The sequence below is a fragment of the Sesamum indicum genome, linkage group LG13, assembly GCF_026168435.1.
Source record: "Sesamum indicum cultivar Baizhima isolate 11 linkage group LG13, ASM2616843v1, whole genome shotgun sequence".
NCBI lineage: Eukaryota > Viridiplantae > Streptophyta > Magnoliopsida > Lamiales > Pedaliaceae > Sesamum > Sesamum indicum.
This window is the reverse complement of record NC_142669.1, coordinates 3,473,393-3,496,333: the sequence shown is the minus strand read 5'-3', so window position 1 is coordinate 3,496,333 and position 22,941 is coordinate 3,473,393. Positions and strand designations below refer to the sequence as shown.

At 36.3% G+C, this 22,941-nt stretch overlaps 1 pseudogene; it reads left to right on the top strand.

The window, feature by feature from the left end:
* LOC105179345 (ubiquitin C-terminal hydrolase 13-like) overlaps positions 1 to 10,286 on the top strand; it is a 64,036-nt pseudogene extending 53,750 nt beyond the window's left edge.
* Positions 10,287 to 22,941: the final 12,655 nt, after the last annotated feature.

Genomic DNA, 22,941 nt, shown 5'->3' with positions numbered 1-22,941 from the left:
CAAATGTTGAAGATATCTTTCACAAAATGCCCAAATATAATTTTAATGTTGAAGTATCTTGTGATTTTTGCTTCTTAGGAAATAAAGTTTGAGCACACAGTCATGTGTGTACATCGACATTTACATCTAACCAGGTATATGAAAATCACAAGCACAAGTATTTTGTCAGGACAAAGATTGTATTTTGATAACTTTTCGGTTTCTTTTATTGCAGCTAGAGAATGGGGACATTGTCTGGTATCAAAAGTCACTGCCTCCTCAAACAAGGAAGCTATTTCGTTGCCCAGATATTCCATCTTTCCCTGAATACCAGCATAGCCTCTAAGTACATTTTCATAAATATTGTGTTCATATTAATGTAATATTTATTTGTATGCATTCGCATCTTCGGTAGAACCAGTATATTGTAATTACAAGATATATGTTTCACATGTCATATTTAATTCTTATGTTGATTGTGTTGCTAGATTTTGGGAATATCTTTTCCTAAAGTATCGAACATAATCCATATTGGTCTAACTTGGACCTTTTCGGCATATATTTCATTTCGATAGCTCATTAATGTTTTTCGAAATTGCCTCTTTCACAGCTAGTAATTCTTCATATTTAAGCTTTTCTTTAATGTAAACACATGACTCAGAAGATGTCCAATCCTTTTCTTTTGGTCCCCTTGGTTGATTGTTTTCTAAGAATATTTTAAATATGTTGGGTGTTTCCTAGTTATTCTCCAACCTTGAACCAAAAAATCTTTTGGAGGAGGTTTCATTTGATGAGACTGAAAACCATGTACAAATTTCAACTTTCTTGCAAATTTTTGGTTATTCAAATTTAGAGAAATATGAAACCTCCCGTAGTTTCCTCCCTCCGTACCTAGACATGGATGAGCATGCAAGTCAGGTTGACTTCTTTCTCAACCTTCCTTCCTCCAAACCTAAACATGGGAGAGCATGCACATCATGCTCACTACTTTTTCAGTTTCCTCCCTTAGGTGTTAGACGTGAATAGCATGTAAGTCACACTTATTTTATTATTTCACCTAGACACGGATTACCATGCAAGACAAGCTCACTTTTTTCTCACTTTCCTCCCCTTGAACGTATATGCAGATGAGCATGCACGTCACACTTACTCCATGAATTCCTCCCTCCAAACCTAGATGCGGATGAGCATTTACGACAAGCTCAGGTTCCTCCCTCCAGACCTAGATGCGGATACGCATTTACGTCAAGCTCCTTCATGTCTTCTTCTCTCCTGACGCAGATGCGTATGCGCATTTATGTGAAAACTCACTTTATATGTTCCTCCATCCGAACATAGGTGCAGATGAGCATGCACGTGCGTACTTCCTTCTAAGCTTCAACTTTTAGTTATTTTTAATGAGAGTATAACTCTACTAGATGTTGTCCTTGTTATTCTTTTAAATAGTTCCTTCTCACTCAAATTCTCTTCTATAGGTTCCCTTTGTAGTGTAATATCAATAGTTATTTATAATTTTAGACTTCATATAGTAGCTTTGCATTTGACTGAAAACCATATCTCTAGTTGTCTCCAGTTTACGCTTATCCAATATCTCGCGCTTAGTAAATGAATTGTTATGTGTTTACTTGAATTTTATACTTAAAAATAGCAATAAGAGGGCTAACATAGATGAGACTCGTATTTGCCACATTGGAGATTGCTATTGCAAGCACCCTGTGCTGCAAATCGCTTTAGATGAAGAACCCATTTATTTCACTACGACATTAGACATTTGCGTTCTTGCTTGCTCTCGAACTTATCTTTTATTTTTCCCTACGTGTTTCTCCTCCTTCAGAAAGTCCCTTTTTTCACATAGTCAGCGATGTGATGCATATTGACTATTGTATAAGCTACGTAAAGATAGCGCGGTTAAATTACTTCCTAGCCCATATTATTTGTTTCATAAAAAAGTTTTACTTATTGAAGTATTTGGATATGTGATGCAATTATTCGCTTAAAATTATAGAAAATATAGAACATGTACATTGTCTCTCCAAGAAAGCATGAATCATTCTGGAGTATAATGTTATATTATCCAATGATGTTGTTGGATTTTTTGGCCCATGACCCACCTCCCCCACCCCCCACTTGGATGGCAGCCCACTTGCTGTTCGGCCCATTACCTGACCCGACCCTTCTTCTACTTAACCCTAAATCACCTACTTAACCCTATTCTTCAACTATTCAGCCAATGCCTCTTCGTCTCCCTCCTTTCTATCTCTGGTTTTATTCCTCTCAAGTTTCCAATGCTCTTGAAAATCTCTCATCATCTCACCTCTTTCTATCTTTGTTCTCTGTGTTCTATCTGTATATACATATATTGGTCTTCTATGGTTTTAAAGAGATTGAACAACAACAAAACTAAAACCCCTCTTCATAAAATACTTTGTGAGAATATTTGCAGAGTGTGAAAGAAACTTCTTAGTGAAATTTTGAGTGATTCTAAATGAAGCCTAAGTGGTCTCTTTGTGGGTCTTTGTGTCTTGGTGGCTTTGTGGGTTTTTTGCAACCATGAGGGTTGTCGGCCAGTGGTGGGGCTTGGGCATTCGGCTGCTGGATCTTGCTCCTAGCCGGTTACTTTACTGGTTTCCATATTGCTATTTTTCTGTTATTCTTTCTTTATTCATTGATCTGAAATTATTGTGTAAGGATTTTCAAATCCACCATTATATCTGTAGTTATTGTTTCATTTCGGTTCATCACATTGTAAATAAATTCCCAACATATCTCATATTATTATCTTCCACGATTCTTTGAAATTCCTCGCTCTTTCTATTTCTCCCTCTCTTGCTCCTTGTTTCTCGTTATCTTAGTGTGATGCCTATGTTTGTGTGCTTTATTGCTCTTCGACTTCTCTTTTATTTTCTCTCTTTGCATTTCTCCTCCTTGGAACGGCCCCTTTTATCACATAGTCGATGTTGTGCCTCATATTGACTATTGTATACGTTAATTGCCTGAACAAAGCATAATTAATTACTTTCCTAGTCCGTATGATTTGTTTCACTACAAAAGGTTTTACCTATTGAAGTATTTGGGTATTTGATGCTATTATTTGCTTAAAAATATACAAGATATAAAATTTGTACATTCTCACCTCCGAGAAACAATGAATCATATCGGAGTATAATATTATCGAGTGATCTCATCATATTATCTTCCACGATTCTTTAAAACTTTTGCTCTTTCTCTTGCACCTGGTCTTGATTCCCATTATCTAAGTGTGCATGTGCGTGTGCATACCTGGACACTATTAGTTACTCAATGTACCCCATTTATAACATCTATTTCCTTTCGGTGACCCCAAAATAATGGTTCTAAGTCTAAAAGTATTTTTTTCCCCGTAACTACCTTCTTGTTAAAGCACTGATGTGATGCTTCTAACTTTCACCTAATATATCCTGACTTTTTTGGTTTGTTGTTCTGCAGGTTATCCACTTTCGCTCCTTGGAAAGGCTTGAAAAGGATGAATTTTGTTTACAACTGTAATCCAATAGAAGACAGACTTTTAATTCTAAAGTGTAATTTCCTATGTTATGGTTGGTAATATTGATCCACTTAACGCTGCTATTCAAATTTCACTAATTGTGAAGGTCAAAGCTTGATTCATATGACGAAGTTGTTAAGAGAGTAGCAAACCAACTCGGAGTCGATGATCCGTCGAAACTACAGCTTATATCATACAATATCTACTCTCAGCGACCAAAAGCTCATCCTATAAGATTTCGAGGAGTAGAAAACTTGTTAGAGATGCTGCTGCATTACGACCAAGTATGCATTCATACAACTTTAAGTCGGGGTTCATTTGATGAGGGTGTGAAACTAACAAAGCATTACTTTCTTATTCAGCTTTCTAGTCTTCTATATTTTGAAATAGTGGATATACCTCTGTCAGAATTGCAAGAGTTGAGAATCCTCAAACCAGCTTTCAACTATGCGGCAAACTCTGAAGTGAGTATTCATTCATAATTAGACATTATGCTCCTATACAAGTGCATACATATGCAAGACTTGCAAATTTATTACATATTTAGCAAACATTAAATATCTTATTTGTTTTCCATATATAGCTAGAAATTCACAGTATTAGGTTGCCAAAAGAAAGCATTGTTGGTGATGTGCTTGAGCATCTCAAGGAGAAGGTAATATAGCTGACAAGTTATTACTGGGAGTGTGCATGTGTGTGTTCCTAGAATTTTAAGATTTGTCGCATAAGATAGCATTAATTGTTGCAATGTTTACGTTAAACAGGTGAAACATTCTCGTCTAAATGCAGAGCTCAGGTTGCTGGAAGTATTCTCGCACAAGATCTATAAGGTCCTGAATTATCGCATCTTCTTTTTGTTTCATTCATTAGTTTCGTAATATTAATATCAAAAAAATATTCTTCTAAACTTTTACTTAATAATCCAACTTAAATAGTTAAATTCAATTTATTTTACGCTGAAAAATCTTGTATGGGTTGACTACACACAAATTGCACGTGCCGGAGATATGCACTCTGACTTGGAAGTTAAGTCTCAGTACTTGCTAGGTTTTTATAGTTTGCTCGTGTGGTCTTCACTTAGTTTTTCCAAATGGATGTTAGAAATTCCTTATGTCCAGCCTTCTATTCTTATTTTTTTATGTTGCTGAAACTCCAAGTTGCTACAGATATATCCTAATAGTGATAAGATTGGAGCAATAAATGACAATCGCTGGACTTTACTAGCAGAGGCGTTCTGTTTCTATCTCTATACATATGTGAGTCTATGTATGTAAATGCTTGCATTTTTTAGGTGATACACATAACAAAAAATATCTTGCTAATTGCTTTCCATGTTAGTACTGTGTCTTTGATAGGCTACGACACTTTTTCCTTTAAAATTGTCTTCCCCATATGTTCATTTTTAATAACAATTTCTCGACTTTTATAATTTCTCATTGAAAATTCCTTGGCCCAAGTAAATGTTTGATTCATGTGTGTCACTTCATGCATGAGGATGCTCAAAACCAGACGGTAGTATTTTCAATTCGTTACTTCATAGTTTTCCTCAAATATTTGTACTCGTTCTACCTCTCTAATTCAACTGCAAGTTCATCTCTTCCATTTTCTTACTTTTAATTCTTATATAGTCATTTTGCTTCTGGCAGCGAAGTAAAAATCTTGGCGAGCCATTTTTATTGATGATCAATGATGGTGAAACTTTGTCTTGTATCAAAGTTCGTGTGCAGAACAAGTTGCAAGTACGAGATGAGGAATTTTCCAAGGTATTACAACCCGAGCCTAATTGTTACAATTACTTTAAATGAAAATGATGGTATGATGCTTATGTGGTTAGGCATGCTACAACGTCTACTTTCTGCTTGAATCTTCTTTTTTTGGGTGTCTTGATTTTATGAAATGGAGATTTGCTTTTTTGTCCCATAGTCAAGCAGAAAACTTGGAGGACTCAGATACTTTGTTTGACCATTTCCAGTTCTCACTCACTCTCTCACACAGAGACACTCTGTGACAACATTTATATGCAGATGCGCTTAAATTTCATAATATGTTTTGACTATACAGAAAAGTAGTATTTGTGTTTCTTGGGAGCAATATCTTGGACTGGAACATGTTAACAATACCCCTAGAAGGCTCCTGCAGCAAATCAGGTAATCTATACCTTGTTTTATTTTTATTTTTTTAATAAATTTGATTTTGTTGCTCGATGTTGATAATCTTGCCGAAAGTTTTGCAGAAAATCTAACACTATGTTTGGTTTCATTTTTAACTTATTTTGATGTGTTTTAAGAAAAACAAAGATAAATAAGTATGTGTTAGAGATAGTGTGTATGTTTGGATTTGCTTTTGGAGATAATATAAAATAAGTATGGTATGTTTGGTGTTGTTTAGTAGAAAACAAAAACTACTATTCATTGTCAAATCATGTCTTTCTAATATATATTTATATATATGTACGAGTATATATATAATTTTTTTAGTTGTAGGGCCTATAATTAATGTAGACTTATTTTGACAAAAATAAATGAGTCACTATTTCAAAACATATCAAAACAACACCAAAACTTTCAAAACAAATCAAGGCAAACATTGTTCGTTTTTTTAGCCCATCTCGGAGATCAAAATTTCATATCATGCTATATGTCGTTTTAGTTATCTACTGAACAAATAAGTCGATTGCTATATTATGAGCCTTGACTCTTACGTGCAAAAAGAAAACTTAATATGGCATGCTATAGAACACAAGACGTACCTTAGTTGCTCTAAAAACAAAAATAAGGCATGCAACGTACTGAGTTTACGAACTCATAACATATATTTGTTTTTTATTTGCAGTTGCGGTAATATGTTTGTGTTTTCTATAAGAATAGTTCTAACTAAGATCTGCAATGACCTCTTTTTTTCAGTATTGCACCTCACATAACAAGCCTTTGACGATATACAATTAGGAATCTGGCTGCTAGTGGGGTCCTTACATAGCCAGATCTTGAAAAATCATAAGTAAAACATAGGGGAAAAGGCAAGCAACCCTTTGTGATATAGCAAATGAGCAAATTACCCCCTAATGAAAAAATAAATAGCGAAGTTGACTCGCCATAATTTTTCTAGTACACCTGTTTGTGTCATTTGTTGTAAAGGAGTAGTACTCCTTGTTTAATGTTGCTCTATTTGTAAGCGAGTAGTACTCCTTGTTTATGGCTTTGTTAGAAATTCTAGGGAGGTAGCTCTTCCCGCTGTAACTATTTTGTGCATTTTAATATAGAAGGACTGGGGACTTTGAAAAGCTCCCCCCACCTCTAGGTGTTTTTTGTTTAAAAAAAAATACCGATTTACCTCCCTGTAATTTTTAAAATACAACAATTCACCTCCCTATGTTTTCGAATATAAGGAGGTAAATTGCATCATTTTAAAATGTATAGGGGGATAAATTGCTATATTTCGTTCATAGAGGATAGTGTGCCCATTTTCAATATCACAGGGGGTGAATCGCATTCACCCGTAAAACATTTGTCAAAATTGAGAGTGTAATATACATATTTGTACATATATTGGAGATCTTCTCTTGATGTAGGGTTTCATGTCGATTCACATGTAATCCACCAGCTTATTGTGGGTGTTCTAGATTTATGCCATGGATGACCAATCAACTATTTCAGAATGGACAGTGAGGATCGTATTCTAGATTTGTTGTATGAGTTGTACATAGTACTTGTAATTGTTAATTATACTTGGCTTCATGTACATTACTGTTGAGAGATTGTTTATTTTTTTAATTGTATATATAGAAATATATATAGATAGATAGATAGATAAATAAAGAGATAGATTGAAGAGTTACTGAAATTGTTTCAGCTCTTCTGTAGTAATTTTTGTTTATTATATTGTTTTAGTCTTGGCCATTGTGCAGTTCTATCACTATGTATTGAAGCTTTAATAACGTTCGAAAATTGTGGTGGTTTAATCAATATAACATTACATGAAAATGTTTTATGCTAGGCTATTAGGACATTGTGATGTCATATTTAAAGGTTAGTAGGATTAAAGTTTTCTTATGTATAAGAACATGTGAAAGGACAAAGTAACAAATGAAAGTGGATAACTACCTTATCCCCTGAGATTTAATGTCAAATGTTCATTTAGCTTTTGTGATATATGTGTGTTTTTATAAAATTTTAAGTCTGAGGAATTAGATTTATTGAAAGAGATATGTACAGTAGGGGGTTTTGTGTAAGTTTATTTATTTATTTATTTTTTTGGGTAAATGTAAGTTTAATTAATAAAAAGGTACATACGTACAGTACAACAGTCAAATATCGGTTTCTCCCATGACAACCCATGGGATACGCCATAGTCTATATAATGCAAAACTACTAAAAGAGTGCGATAAATTAGCACTAATGAATCTTTGTCTAACGTCATCCACTATGATGTCAGCGATGGTGCTCGGTGGTCGATCAACATGCTCAAAGCGGTGCAAGTTTTGCTCTCCTAGATATGATAGACACATGCAGCGAGTAGTGTACTGTAGGATAAATTGACAGTATGTTTCCCTCTCCACTTCCTAGTAGCCCACTCTACGTCTAAGGCCCAGTCTCAGTTCGGTCATGTAAGTCAAACATCCTGTCTCACAGCTATGACGCATCATCTGACATAAAAACATCGGAAAAATAAGTGTGTATGTGTTTCTATTGCGCTTTCATCACAAAGAACACAGATGCCAAGATAAAACAACCACGGTTTATCTGTCGTGGATAGTTTCCCTAATATAGCGAGCCACAGTATGAATGTATGTCTACCGATCTTCAGGGAGCCTGAGAGTAATGAAGTCTAACCTACCTTGGGTCCCAACGGGTGTAAGATACGATATAGTGATACAACAGTGAGACATCCATTCGTATCTTGCCAATGAACACAATCATCGTCTCCATGGATTATGGGCAAATTCTGTACAATCTCCAAACATGTCCGTGATGAGGGCCAGTGCCAATGCCCATCCATAATGACCCTATTAGTTTCTCCGAGAGTCCAAGACCAGTGAGTTGCGGCCACGTGGGAGCCTTTGAATAAGTGATCCGAGGGGGTGCCATGGGTCCTGCCACAAATAGAAGGTAGCTCCATCACCCACTTGGTAATCCACTAATGGTCGAATAACGGTACGTAGGCGAAGGACTTTTCTCCAACCCCACGAACCTCAATGGTACAACCACTCCACCAATATAGATTTTCTATCACAATGAATCACATCGCATAATTTCTTACTCATTGCAGCTGGCTTACATACATCTTTCTAGGCTACCTTTGCATAGCCCCCACTAGTAGCACCTTTCCATAAGAAGGAGCGCAATCTCTTCTCGATCTCTCTTATAACACCTTTAGGTAGAATGAATGCAGAAGCCCAATAGATACTCAAAAGCCATGAGAACGGATTTAATAATCTAAATCCGTCCCTCAAATGATAATGTCCTACCTTCCTAACCCTGGATGCGACTATCAATTTTTGCCAACAGAGGTTGGCAATCCGCTATTGATAGTCTGGAAGAGATTAGAGGAAGTTCCAGGTATCGCATTGATAAATACCCTCCTAGAACCCGAGCGCTGCTAATAACTGGTCTCTCATCCCGTATACCGCTAGTGATAAAATGAGATGGCTCTTTTGCACATTAAGCCGTAGTCCGGATAACTCAACAAATCGATCCAGACCCCGTTTAAACACCCCAATTGAGTCCATATCAGCTTTACAGAAAAGTAGTAAATCATCAGCAAATCCAAGCTGAAATAATTTAGATGGTCCACATTTCCAATAAAAGGAGAATATCATGTCCTGATCAATCAATTGAAGTAAGAGTAAATGAAGTACCTCCATCACTAACACAAATAGGTCCCTGTCGTAACCCTCGTGGCCCTGCAAAGAAACCGTGTGGTTTCCCATTAAGACCAACGGAGAACGAGGGTGATGAAAGAAACCGTGTGGTTTCCCATTAAGACCAACCGAGAACGAGGGTGATGTGATACACTCCTCCATCCATCGAATGAACTATGCAGGGAACCCAAATAGGTGCAGAACTATTAGGAGGAAATCCCATTCTACCGTGTCATAGGCTTTCCGAATGTCCACTTTAAGCACACATCGTGGGGAAAGCCGTGTTTGATTGTATCCTGTAAAAAGTTCCTGTGCTAACATAATATTGTCGCCTATACTGCGACCCAGAACAAAAGCCACCTGATAGGGGCTTATCAATTTATCCAAAGTCAAACTCAATCTTTGAACAAGAATTTTCGCAATGATCTTATAGAGGACATTACAGCAAGAAATAGAATTCGAAAATCTGTGACCATCATAGGGGAGTGTACCTTAGGGATTACTGCTAGAAGCGTGGTGTTGATTCGCTTTAGCATCCTACCTGATGCAAAGAAGTCTAGAATAGTTTACGTGACTTCTGTTCCCACAATCGGTCAGGTTGCTTTGTAAAACCTGGAAGAATATCAATCAGGTCCCGTCGCCTTGTCGTCTGCGATGTCAAAAACGGCCTGCTTGACCTCATCCACCGTAACTGGTTTGAGGAGAAGTTCGGTGTCCTCCTCAGTCAGCACATGTCTCGTCCATGGTCTCATGTACCCAATATTGAGTCTGTTGTCTTCGTACCCCTCCTAATAGAGCCTGGTAAAAGGAGATAAACTCATGAACAATCGCTCCTGGATCTGTATAGGTGTTCCCTTCCTCGTCATTGATTTGCAAGATCCTCCGAGTAGTTCTTCTTTGGACTATTTTGCGAAAGAAGATTTTTGAGCATTGGTCCCATCCCTTCATCCACTGCATCTTTGCCCGTTGTTGTAGCATGATTTGCTCGAGCTTCACTGCCTTGGCATATACCATCCGACAACAGTGTTCCAGTAAGAGTAATAGTTCGTCTTGTCGATCCATACTCAGTAATGTTTAGGCTGTCTTAAGAAATGTCATCCTTATTTCTCTTCTGTTGCCTGAAGACTGGCTTTAAAGCCTTCAGCTTCATAGGGATGCCTACAATAGCACGTAGCTAGACATTCTGTACACTAGGGATAAAATTCGATGAGACAGTAAGGTACTTATCAAATCTAAACATAATTCCAAGTTGCATCTGTCTATCCCCATTCAATACAAGCGGTGAGTGGTCCGAAGTCCGGGGCAAGAGACTAGTGTAGCACGATCTGCGGAACCGTGTGACTACAATAAGCATCCGGTCTGATTTGATAAGTCTTTTCTCTAAGCTTTTCTGCTCTACTTCCTACGAAGTATTCATCTCCGATGAAGTGTATTTTGATAAGTCTTCCTAGCCGGTTTGCAATCTCACCTTTTGGATCTCTGGCAAGGATGCTAGCTTTGGTATCTTCTGGGGTATTATCTCATCCAATCTTTACGGATCCCTCCAAGCTCAACTCTACAAGCTTTATGAAGTTTTTCTTATCGAGCTCTAGGGTCGTTGCTGCTATCTTGATGGCTGCAACCCATTCGTCTATAAATTTCTCAGTATTCCGGAAATCGATAATATCCAGGTTCAATATAGCACCATATGGATGTAAGGTTTGGAGCATGGTTCTTGCCCAAGGTGTATTCTCCGGCACTCTCGTTGAATTTCTTCCTAGATTTTTCTTTAGCCTGGTGCCCACAAACGTTGGAGTGACATTAGTGTGGAAATCCGTACTTTCTCTCATCGTTTGATCCTGTGGAGGATCATTAGAACATATACTTCCCTCCGGTGGTGGTAATGCTGGAGTGATCTCATTTGCTTGGATATTGACTAAATCCACAATCCCAAGTTGGGAAAAGGATTCCGTCAATTCTTGTCGAACTGATAGATCTACTCTCGTTACCTCCATTATTTTATAGATCTCATAGATGCAATAATCAGATCTTCTCTGGACTTCGGCTTTGGAATCTCCGTGGCCATCCCCTTCTGATCTAGAAGAGGTATTGTTCCAAGGGCATCCCTAATACGCTCTTGTCTAAATTTTGACATCTCAGGGCTCTCCTTTTGATTTCTTTTCAGATCTGTAATTTTTGCCCTCAGATCTGTAAGGCCCTTGTGTAGATTGGGAAGGATCTTAAGGACCTTGTCTACCTTTTGGTTCAAAGATTCTATTTTTATAGGTATCTGTATTAACCTATGTCCATAGTCATGAACTTTTTTTTATATCTTCCTCAGATCTTGGGACATCTTCGATGTATCCGGCTCGAGTTCTTCCAAACAGTCATAATTTTTAGAACTGAAATTATATAGGAATTTACCCGTTTCGTTTCTCCTAGTTGAGATTCTACCATGGACTTCAATGGAGTGTAGATGCCTCACTGCATTTCCTGGTAGTACTTGTCGAACCTCAAAATTTCTCAGCCACTCCTGTTCTTCTTTTGGCGTGAGAAGTTTTGGATCAATAATCTTGGGACCGTTGTAATACTTGTCAAGAATTTCCATGAGAATTTCTCTTCTTTCTATTTCCAGAATCCAGAAATATTCCCTATTTTCAGAGTAAATTGAACTTTCATTCAGTTTTATTTTCTCTCGAAAAGTCTCCTCCATTAGTGGATAAATAATATCAAATGTAATATACCATTTTAGGCGAGCATGGGTGAAAATATAAAAAAAATGCAAGAATAGTAAAAATGGACTAAAATTCGCACTTGAAAGTATTAGAGGGGTAAAAAGGTCCAAAATTTAGCCCAAATCCTTTCAGATTCTGTCAGAGGACCAAAATTGAGTGGTTTGGGAAAGTTATGCGACTAAAATGGATACTGCGAACCTGACGGTTGTCCTCATGCCACTACTCGAACGTTAAACGTTCTTCGCATGTGCACACTTCTGGCAAATTTCGAGGAAGAGACCTATCCAGAATATAGGTCTGGTTATCAAAATCTAGGATAATCTTAAGATTTCACAACCAATTATTTGTAGTTTGTTTTATTAAATTTATTAGTCTCAAGAATTACAGTAAGTGGATTCTTAGACACTAACATCAAATGTAAATAGAAATTTAGTAGATTATTGTAATATTATATATCAAGTTTAAGACTTGGTCTTCAGTCATTAACCCGTCCCACTATTTCTTCAAAAACCCCACCACTCTCAAGTGGGATTTTCGAAAAACCATTTTCTAGTGGGCTTGGAGTCCAAAAACGCAATTCTCCATGCCCTGTTTTTACGATTCACACAAGAAAAGGTTTTGTGAGAGGTAACCTGTACCATTCTCATGTAATGAGATCCCCAAGTTATTTTGCCTCGCCTCTTTTACATGATCCCGAGAACTCCAAGCGGATCACGCTACTCAGTGTTAGGCCCGACCCATCAACCAAACGAATATCTCAACTGCCGCCCCCCACGACTCGTGAGATAGGAAAACAGGAGTATATTCTATTCGTTCACAATAATAGTGTAGCTTTCTTTCATTTCAAAAGTGCCATGACTCGTGAGACCACAAATGGGTGAAAGTAACATCCACACCACATTGTTGTGGATGGAAGGCTTAGATTTAATCAAACCATTTGAATTTTAATCCATTATGGGCCTAATATTTCCCTTGGACCATCCAAGTAAGAATTAAGTTTGTTGTAATCGAGACCTCAACCTTATAAAATTTTGCGTGCATCAATTTTAATCATTGAGTATAAACAGATGCATTCTAAATACAAAATACTCCAAATATTAAAACATACACCACATGCAAAACAAGCCTAGCACGCCCCTATTAGATGATCACAAGCCCAATTCTTAGTGACCCACTGAGCCCACAGTGAGTCTATGGCCAATCTAAGGTATGGCCCTAACTATTACAAAATAGTAACCCATTATCATTTTAATGGGCCTTCCTCTTTGTTCTTCTTCTGGCGTGAGTTTCGCCGAGCACCGTCCAACAAGCCTAGGCCTTCCTATCCTTGGAAGCATACATTTATTCAAAATAAATGAACCTCACAATGCTAACTACTTTCATTACAACTGAAATTGGAAACCCCAATCAAAAGTTGGGGGGAATACAAAAGGAAGGAGAAAGCGAGCCTTATTATTTCAAGGCTAAAAACGAAAGAAGGAATCAAAACAAATAGGCACACAGGCCTCACCCAATATAAAATAAATCATACATTTGGCCAATGGGCTTTGTGATCATCCCCATTGTTTATCCAATAACAATAATTAACACATTTATATCAAATATAAACATGTTATCCAAATAAATAGAATTCACGTATTTAACAATAGATATCCAATATATAATACCAAAAAACAGAATTAAATGCAGAAATAACATACTAATAATGCAATTAAAAAATGAATATGAACCATACATCCAAACTATAATTTATTTTGTTTGTTTGGAAACTATTTTCAAATTAATTTAAGGCATAATTTAATTTTAGAAAAATTCAATTTAACTAAAATTAAAATATTTCAAAATTAATAATTTGAGAAAAATTACAGAAAATAAAAAAAATCAATTTTCTAGAAAAAACGGCACGAAACAACCCAGCCGTTCGGACAGCAAACGACCGTCTACTGCTGACCGTAGGCGCAGTTGCCCCTAACGCGCATAGTCGCCCCTGCCAGCCGCGCGTGCTCTGCCCTGCCGGCAAGTCACTGATTGGCAGTGCAGCAACGACCGTAGAACTCCGTTTTTAAAAAAAAAAAATTATTTTTGTAATTAATGAACTGAAAAAAACCATGCATTTATAGAGAATTCAATTTTAAAAAATGCATAGATATCTATAATTTAAAAGCAAAATTAATACACATTTTCTAAACATACAATCATGCCACAAAGCCATAAAACATGCTTTTGAAAAGCATATTAAACACGTTGTTCATGCTCAACACATAATAGCATCTTAATCCTAAAGCCACAACACCGAACCGGGCTCTGATACCACTGTAAGAATCGGTATGGCCCGGGAACGCGGCAGAAGCATTAAATAAAAAAATTATTTAAAACAGTTCACATGGGTGTTCCATTTGAAATTTCCATGCGTTCGGTGTTTGTCAAAAGCATAATAATAAACAAATAACAATGCTAGATAAGTGGCTGCAGGATGAAACTAAAAACATAGAAACAAAATTGAACACCTTACCTTTTGTTTCTATAGTTGAGCAGCAACATGTATTGTTCCCTTTACGTTCTCTCGTTCACTTTAGGATCCAAATTAGAACCCCTTTAATTTGTCCACACCACACTAAGGAAGAGATATAGTTCTTGTTTTATTCCTAGATAGAACAAGCAACTAGAAGAAAAACAACTCCAAACAAACACTATTGATTAGTGCTTTTGGAATGTTTTATATTCTAAATTGAATCCAATTCAATATAGAACAAAAAGGAGAATATTTTTGGAGAGAAAAAGGGAGCAAAATTTTGTGGCTTTTGTTGTTGGTTATGCATGATATGGGTGTAGTTTTTGTATATTATATACAATTGAATTTAAAATTCAATAACCAGCAAGTTTGCCTCCAAGACAACCTATACACACACATGCACATAACCTTCAACAATGATGAAAATAACCACTCCATTATCTTAATCATGGTGGTCATGGTGAGGAGTTTCAACTCCTCCTTAACTTGTTCCCGGGCTAGATTTAATTAAATTAAATCAAGCCCAACCAAAGCCCATTAGACTATAATTAATTAAATTCATTTTAGCCCAACTAAGTCCAAAATTTATTTAATCCCAAATTCTAATTAATTGATCCAATCAATTAATTAAGCCAAATCAATTAAATTAATACAATTAATTTAAAGATTTTAAGCTCAAAATTAATTAATTCAATTAATTAATTCTTGATCCATCCATCAAATGGATTATTAAATAAATAATCCGATTATTTATATATATTCTCCTTGAATTAATTTAATCCAACTAAATTAATTCGTTTCTTCTCGAATTAAAACCAAATTAATTCCATCAATTCCATAGTGAATTGTGTGTGACTCTTTAGGTTCACCCTCAGCTAGACTTGAGCATTTATGTCCAACACAATTAATTAATTAAATTAAATTAAATTAATTATTTTCAAATAACCATCAATTAAAAACGTCCGTCACTATGGGTGGCCGTCTAGCAAACTGTCCATGGCACTAGAGACTAGGTGATTGTTGGCGTGAACATTTAGGCTCTCGAGTTCCATACAATTACGGTCATTCCGTCGATCATCTCTCGACCTTAATCTAGAAAATGGAATTGGGCGTCGGTTTTCATCCTAGACCAGGCAACTATGCTAAATACTTGACATGCGTTTACTCTATTGGTCGACAAAGGGAACCATTTTCTATTCGACCAATCACTATGGCCACAGACTTAGAGAGTCTAAACCATCTCAAAGCGCATAGGAGATATATCCATCATATACTGATAAGGGATGGATTCTATCTTGAAATCCACCATCCTCAAAACATTATCTGACTACACTGGAAAAGACTTATAATGACCATATCGAAGGCACAGTCATCTCTCGCTAAATCCAAGATATAGCCATCATATGCATGCGATTGCCATGATCCTCAAGTCCAAGGACTAATCTTGTACTATCGGAGCTGGAAATTCAAGTCATACCAACCAAGCCTCGAAGGCTTCCATATGATGATTCCCGCGAGTCAATTCAATCAACTGACAACCTAATCAACTAATCTACTAAAATTGCAAAGACATCCCATGTCTGTTGCCGATGAAACAAGGCACTCATCCAATGAATGCAATACGTAGTACAAGTCTCTATAGGACTCTTGATGCTCAGTCTCGAGGTCCTGGACTTGGAACGTTTCAAACCAACCTTCAGAAGTTGGTTTCATAGCTACCATCCAATGCGCAGCCCAACTACATGGGTTATTCAATTGGTTTGTGGGCATTTGTTGTGACGTTAAACACCGTTCAACGTAAATAGTAAGCACCACAAACACACGGTGCCACATATGAATGCTTACTACATTCATCAAGATAATATCACATTCATAAGCATTGCTAAATGATTTCCAAAACAACCAATTCAATTGGCTTTTTGGTCATCATTTCTAACAAGGGAAAGTAGGGTTGTCTGTTTGGCATCTGGGCCGCAAACACTGGGCTCCCCGAGGTGGGCTTTCACGAGAATTTGGGTCAAGAGGTAGAGTGTTGGGCTTTTTAATTCGTTATTGGGCCATAATTCGTTCGGCCACGCCATCAGTATTTATAATAAAAATTTTACTACTTTTTTTTGGTATTTTCAAATTTTAAAAATTTAAATTAATTTTTCTTATCATTTTTAAATTTTGTTTTTTCTTAAGTCAACTTCTAAAATTACTAGAAACATAAAAGAAAATAAAAACCCTAGGCAACCATTGCCCCTAGGAAGCCGCATCATCATGGTTGCTTAGGTTGGGGGCAACGGGGTTATGACGTCACCGTTACCCTCCTCGGTGTTGGGACGTCGCCCCCCTCTGCGTTTGGCGGCACGTGGAGGTGGGAGGGGGGCAAGGTGATGGGGTAGGGTTAGTTTTCTTATTTTATATTTTATATTTTATCATTATAAACATAATATATATAAAAATTGATCAAATCTTGACCCTTAATAATTTAGATCTAACAGTTGAGATGTATTGATTAAATCCTACAACTGTTATGCAACGAAAACATTTCAGCGGTTATGAAAATAAAAAATAATATATCATAGATAAGGGCATAACGGTCTTTTGACAAAAAAATTAATACCGTTAAGTTCAACTAACAGTGAGGGACAAGTGTGCTACATTTATGAAAATAGAGGGGTTCTTTTTCGCTTATTTTTAGAATAGATAGGGAATTTTAACTGAATTTTGAAACATACAGTAATATGTAATTTGAACCTTTTCTTTTCTATCGTCCAGTAATAAAATCATTTACTTCAACAGTACATCTTCAAACCACATAATGTTCCTCTCATTATCTAGTCTGTATGAAATTTCAATGAAAAAAGAATATGTAAAACAGTTTTTTAACCTAAATTTAATTTAAAAAATAAATCATCAAGGACATATTTCCATCAAGAAATACACATACATCTAGTATGGAATTTATGAACATTAACATTGATACGAATCCTTTTAACAAACAAAGTTGTTCTTTTATTTTTATTTTTTGAGGTTGAACAGGTTAACCACAATTAATATAAGCCAAAACCTTCTTTATTTGATTTTTTTTTTTATTTTGATAAGATCTGACCCAATTGAATAAAATGCATTGCAAATATAAGGGTGAAAGCAATTTATCCCCCTGTGATATTTAAAATGAGCATATTACCTCTTTATGAAAAAAATATAACAATTTACCCACGCATACTTTTTAAAATGAAGCAATTTACCTCCTTATATAGGGAGGTAAATTGCTTCATTTTAAAAAATACAGGGAGATAAATTGTTATATTTTAAAAAATATAAAGAGGTAAATCGCTATTTATTTTTTCATAAGGGGTAATTTGTTCATTTGTGATATCACAAAAAAACATACTTGTCAATTCCTTCATCACTTGTTACATCATTGGACTAGTCTACCGGTATATTTTTCAATATATTTACACCCCCCTTACCACCTACGCAAATGAATGAAAGGGCACTATCTTATGAACCTGGATTAAATGAAACGAAATGAATATATATAGGTTTGGTTTAATAGCCCCAAGTACTCATCACTATTGTGATATTTTAATACCCTAATAGAGTTATTATAGGATATTAGTATAGTTCCTACAAGATAACAAAATTTTTATGGTGGAATTCTTAATAAATCTGTCACAAACCCAAATTTGTGACTGTTAGATATAATGGCCCAAATACAAAGGCCCACTCACACCAAGCCCACCGTCACTTGGAGGCCCCTACCCGGTACCCGACCCGCTCCACCCAGTCCGACCCGGTTTGACTATATATATACTCTCTCATCTACAAACCCTAATCAGCTCTCTCTCTCTCCTCATGCGGTTTCCGCCGCTTCCCTCTTCCCCTCTCTCCCTCTTTCAAACCGACACAGCTGTTGGTCTCTCTCTCTTCTCCGTTTCTGGCGGTTATCAAGAGCCAACCTAATGGCTCTTGAGAAACCGCCTAACGGACTCTTTCCGGGTGTCTCTTAGCCTATAAGTACGGAGGTTCTTCTCCCCCCTGATCTCGGCCGAACTTGAGAAAATCTGTTTTTCCTCCCTCAGTCTTTGTGATATATTTCTGTGAGGATTTGCTTTGTGGTGAGCGGTAGTGACTGGTCTCTGTGATCGGGGTGTTTGTGGTTGGGTGCCGTGAGTAGTGGAGCAACCGTGGGGTTTGCCTTGTGTGTTGGGTGCGGTATCTGTGACCGTGTCCCTCTGAAATTTGATCTGGCTCTTTCTCCTGAGCCACATTCAAACAGTACTGTTTCTTTGTTCATTTCCTCTATTTTTCTATAATATTCATCTCTGTAAATATTTGGTGTATTCGGCCTGTAATTGTTGAGGAGTTTCGTACTCCATCTCGTGTAATAGTTGATAGGATATATTTGGAAGGAAATACCACTGGAGGGTTATACCCTACAGTGGTTTCAGAGCTTGCGTTCTGACTCGTGCTGATCCTGGTGGCGGTAATCTCTGATAAACCCCTCCTTTCCTTTATCGCGTTATTTTTTTTTGTTTATTGTTGTTGAATATCACTGCTATATCTCATTACCCCTATTATTTCTGTTGCCGCGGTAAACCCCCTAATATCCCCCTTGGCCGGACCCTTGAGGTCGTCGGGTATCTAGGTGGGACTTAGGCTGGTAATCCCCGGCTTTGGCTACAACTGTTATATTGTGCGATTTTCGTGGTATTTCTGTTATTTGCTATAACTGTTTGTGTTTTCTTGCTATTTCTGTAAGTTGACTATATCTGCTATATCTCTTGTGACTTTCCGCTATACTCTGATATCTGCTTTACCATCAGTAATTTCCGTATTATTCCTACAATCCCCTGTTATCTCTATATTCATTCTAACTCAGTAATACACTTCTATTGTTCGTGGCTTTTTCTGTGTATACCTGTTCTTGGTGCCTTTTTTGGTTGGTATTTGATATATTGACGTGTTGCCTACCTTTTTTTTAACCACCCCGCTTTTACTTCTTTAATCTCCAAGTTTTTCCAAAAACCTGTTTTTTTGAAGCTTGTTACCTGTTTTTATAAAATCTGTACTATCCCCAATTTTTAAAAATGGCTGGTTACAGCCTCCAACCCTTCGATGGTAAAAGTGACTTTGCCATTTGGCAACAAAAAATGAAAGGTGTTCTCATTCAACAAAAGGTTTTCAAAGCCATTGATGGCAATTATGCTGAAACTGTTTCGGAAGAAAAGAAACAAGAAAATGATGAATTTGCTTATTCCTCTATCATTTTAAACCTTTCTGACACCGTTTTGAGAAAAGTAGGTAAACAAGAATCTTCAAAGGCTTTGTGGTATAAATTAGAGGAAATTTACACCGAAACTTCTTTACCGAATAAGCTGTTCTTATTAGAAAAGTTTTTTAGATATAAACTCGATTTATCGAAAAATATTGATGAGAACCTTGATGATTTTACTAAACTGATCCAGGATATTAAACATACTGGAGATAAAAATATTGATGAATATTCTCCAATTGTGCTTTTAAATGCTATTCCTGAATCTTATTCTGACGTAAAGGCTGCCATTAAATACGGTAGGGATAGTGTTAATATAGAAACTGTTGTTAATGGCTTAAAGAGTAAAGAATTAGACATTAAAACCAATAAACCTAGTCAGAACCAACATGAAGTCAACCTTGTTAGGGGTAGAATGAAATCTAGGAATTTTAACTCTAGATACAACAGTAGGAGTAGAAGCAGAAATAAAAACAGCAGAAGCAAATCTAGGACTAGAGAGAACAACTTCAGAAATGATAGAATAAAAGATAGACGTTGTTATAATTGTGGCATAAAAGGTCACTATATAAAGGATTGTAGAAAACCTAGACGAGAACACAGAGATAAAAACTATGAGGAGAAAGAAACTGTTAACAATGTATCCATAGAATCAAATGGTGAAGTTTTTGTTGTATACGAAGCTAATTTTGTGAATTCATTTGACATGCATGAATGGCTAATTGACTCTGGCTGCACATTTCATATGAGTCCTTTCAAAGACATTTTTTCTAACTTGAGGCATGAGCATATTGGTTTTGTATCCATGGCAAATGAGAAAAAATGTGATATTAAGGGTCTAGGTGACATTTCATTGTGCTTTGAAGGAGGTCATAAAATGGTTTTGAAAAATGTTAGATACGTACCTGACTTAAGTCACAATCTAATATCATGTGCTGCATTAGAGGAAGACGGGTTAGAAGGTAGATGGGGAAAAGGGACTATGAAAATTTTGAAAGGATCATTGGTTGTTTTTAAAGCTGAACGAAAACGGAACCTTTAAATCTGCACTGCTACTTATGAAAATATTGCTGCATCTGTTTTTGAAAACAATAAGACCACTCTTTGGCATAAAAGACATGGACACATAAGCATGAAAGGTCTTGAATTCTTAAAAAAGGACGGTATTTTGAATGAAAAAATCGACAAATTGGATTTTTGTGATGAATGCGTCATCGGGAAACATCATAGAGTTCATTTTCCTACATCCCCTTCCCCAAATCCATCTATGTCCACTTGCATTTTAGATTATGTTCATGCGGATGTTTGGGGTCCTTCTAATGTGACTACCCATGGTGGTAATAGATATTTCCTGTCTATCATTGATAACTATTCTCGTAAAGTGTTTGTTTTCTTAATGAAGCATAAATCTGAAGTTTTTGACAAGTTTGAAAAATAGAAAATTTTTGTTGAAAACCAAACTAGTAGAAAGTTGAAATCTCTTAGAACTGATAATGGCTTAGAATTCTGTAACCAACAGTTTTCTGAAATGTGTGATAAATTTGGTGTAAGAAGGCATAAGACTAATCCTTATACTCCTCAACAAAACGGAGTAGCTGAACGCATGAATCGAACACTACTTGATAAAGTGAGATGCCTATTGATTAGTTCTGGATTGCCTAAAACGTTTTGGGGAGAAGCTGTCCTAACTGCTGCACATTTAATAAACATGTCTCCCTCTGTGCCATTATCTGGAAAACCCCTGATTTTATGTGGAATGGAAAATTGCCTGATCTTTCCTGCTTACTTGTGTTTGGATGTTCTGCTTTTGTTCATCAAAATGTTGATAAACTTGAACCTAGATCTCTCAAATGTATTTTTATTGGTTATCCTGAAGGGGTGAAAGGGTATAGATTATGGGTTAAGAGTCAACCTGGCTTTAAAGTTGTGATTAGTAGAGACGTTACGTTTAATGAAAATGAGATGCCTTGTTTAGAAAAGACCCAACCCATAGAACAAGAAACCACTTTTAATAAAGTAGACTTAGAGGATAACCAAGAAGGGGAGGGATTAGACAACAATAACCAAGAACAAAATGCAGAAAATCTTGAAAGCATAGGAGATACAAACCCATTAATCAACCCCCTAGATAACTACCAACTTGCTAGAGATAGGGACAGAAGACAAACTAGGATACCTTAAAAACTTAGGGATTTTCACACAAGTCTAAATACCGAACTAGGAGAACCATCTAGTGCTGAAGAGGCTTTAAAAAGTGACAAATGGCTTAGTGCCATGAAAGAAGAAATGAAATCACTTAAAGACAATAAAACATGGATCCTAGTTCCTAAACCCAAAAATGCGTCCGTTGTCGATTGTAAATGGTTGTTCAAAATAAAACAAGAAAACCCCTTAAAATATAAAGCTAGACTTGTTGCTAAGGGCTTCCCACAAAAAGAAGGCATAGACTACAATGAAATTTTTTCGCCTGTTGTTAAATACACTACTGTCAGAATTATACTTGCTCTCACTGCCTATTATGATTGGGAATTAAAACAGATGGACGTTAAAACTGCATTCTTGTATGGTGACTTGGATGAGAATATTTACATGAATCAACCCTTCGATTTTTCTGATCTTTCTAAACCTGATCATGTTTGTTTGTTGAAAAAATCTTTATATGGCTTGAAACAGTCACCACGTCAATAGAATAAAAAATTTGATGAATTTATGCTGTCTTTAAATTTCTCTAGGAGTAACTATGATCACTGCCTCTATTTCAAATATGTTGATACTACTCCGATTTTTTTGGTACTATATGTTGATGACATGTTAATTGCAAGTTCTAGCTTACAACTTATCCATTGTCTTCAAAATGATCTATGCAAAACTTTTGAAATGAAAAATCTTGGTAACGCAAAACAGATTCTTGGTATGTGTATTATTAGAGACTGAAAAACATCCTCCATTCTTTTGAACCAAAAAACTTATCTGTTGTCTGTTCTTAAAAAAATTGCTATGGAAAATTCTAAACCTACTGTTGTTCCCTTGATTGCCCATTTTCAACTCAGTAAAAATCAATGCCCCCAACCTGAAAGTGAAATGCAAAAA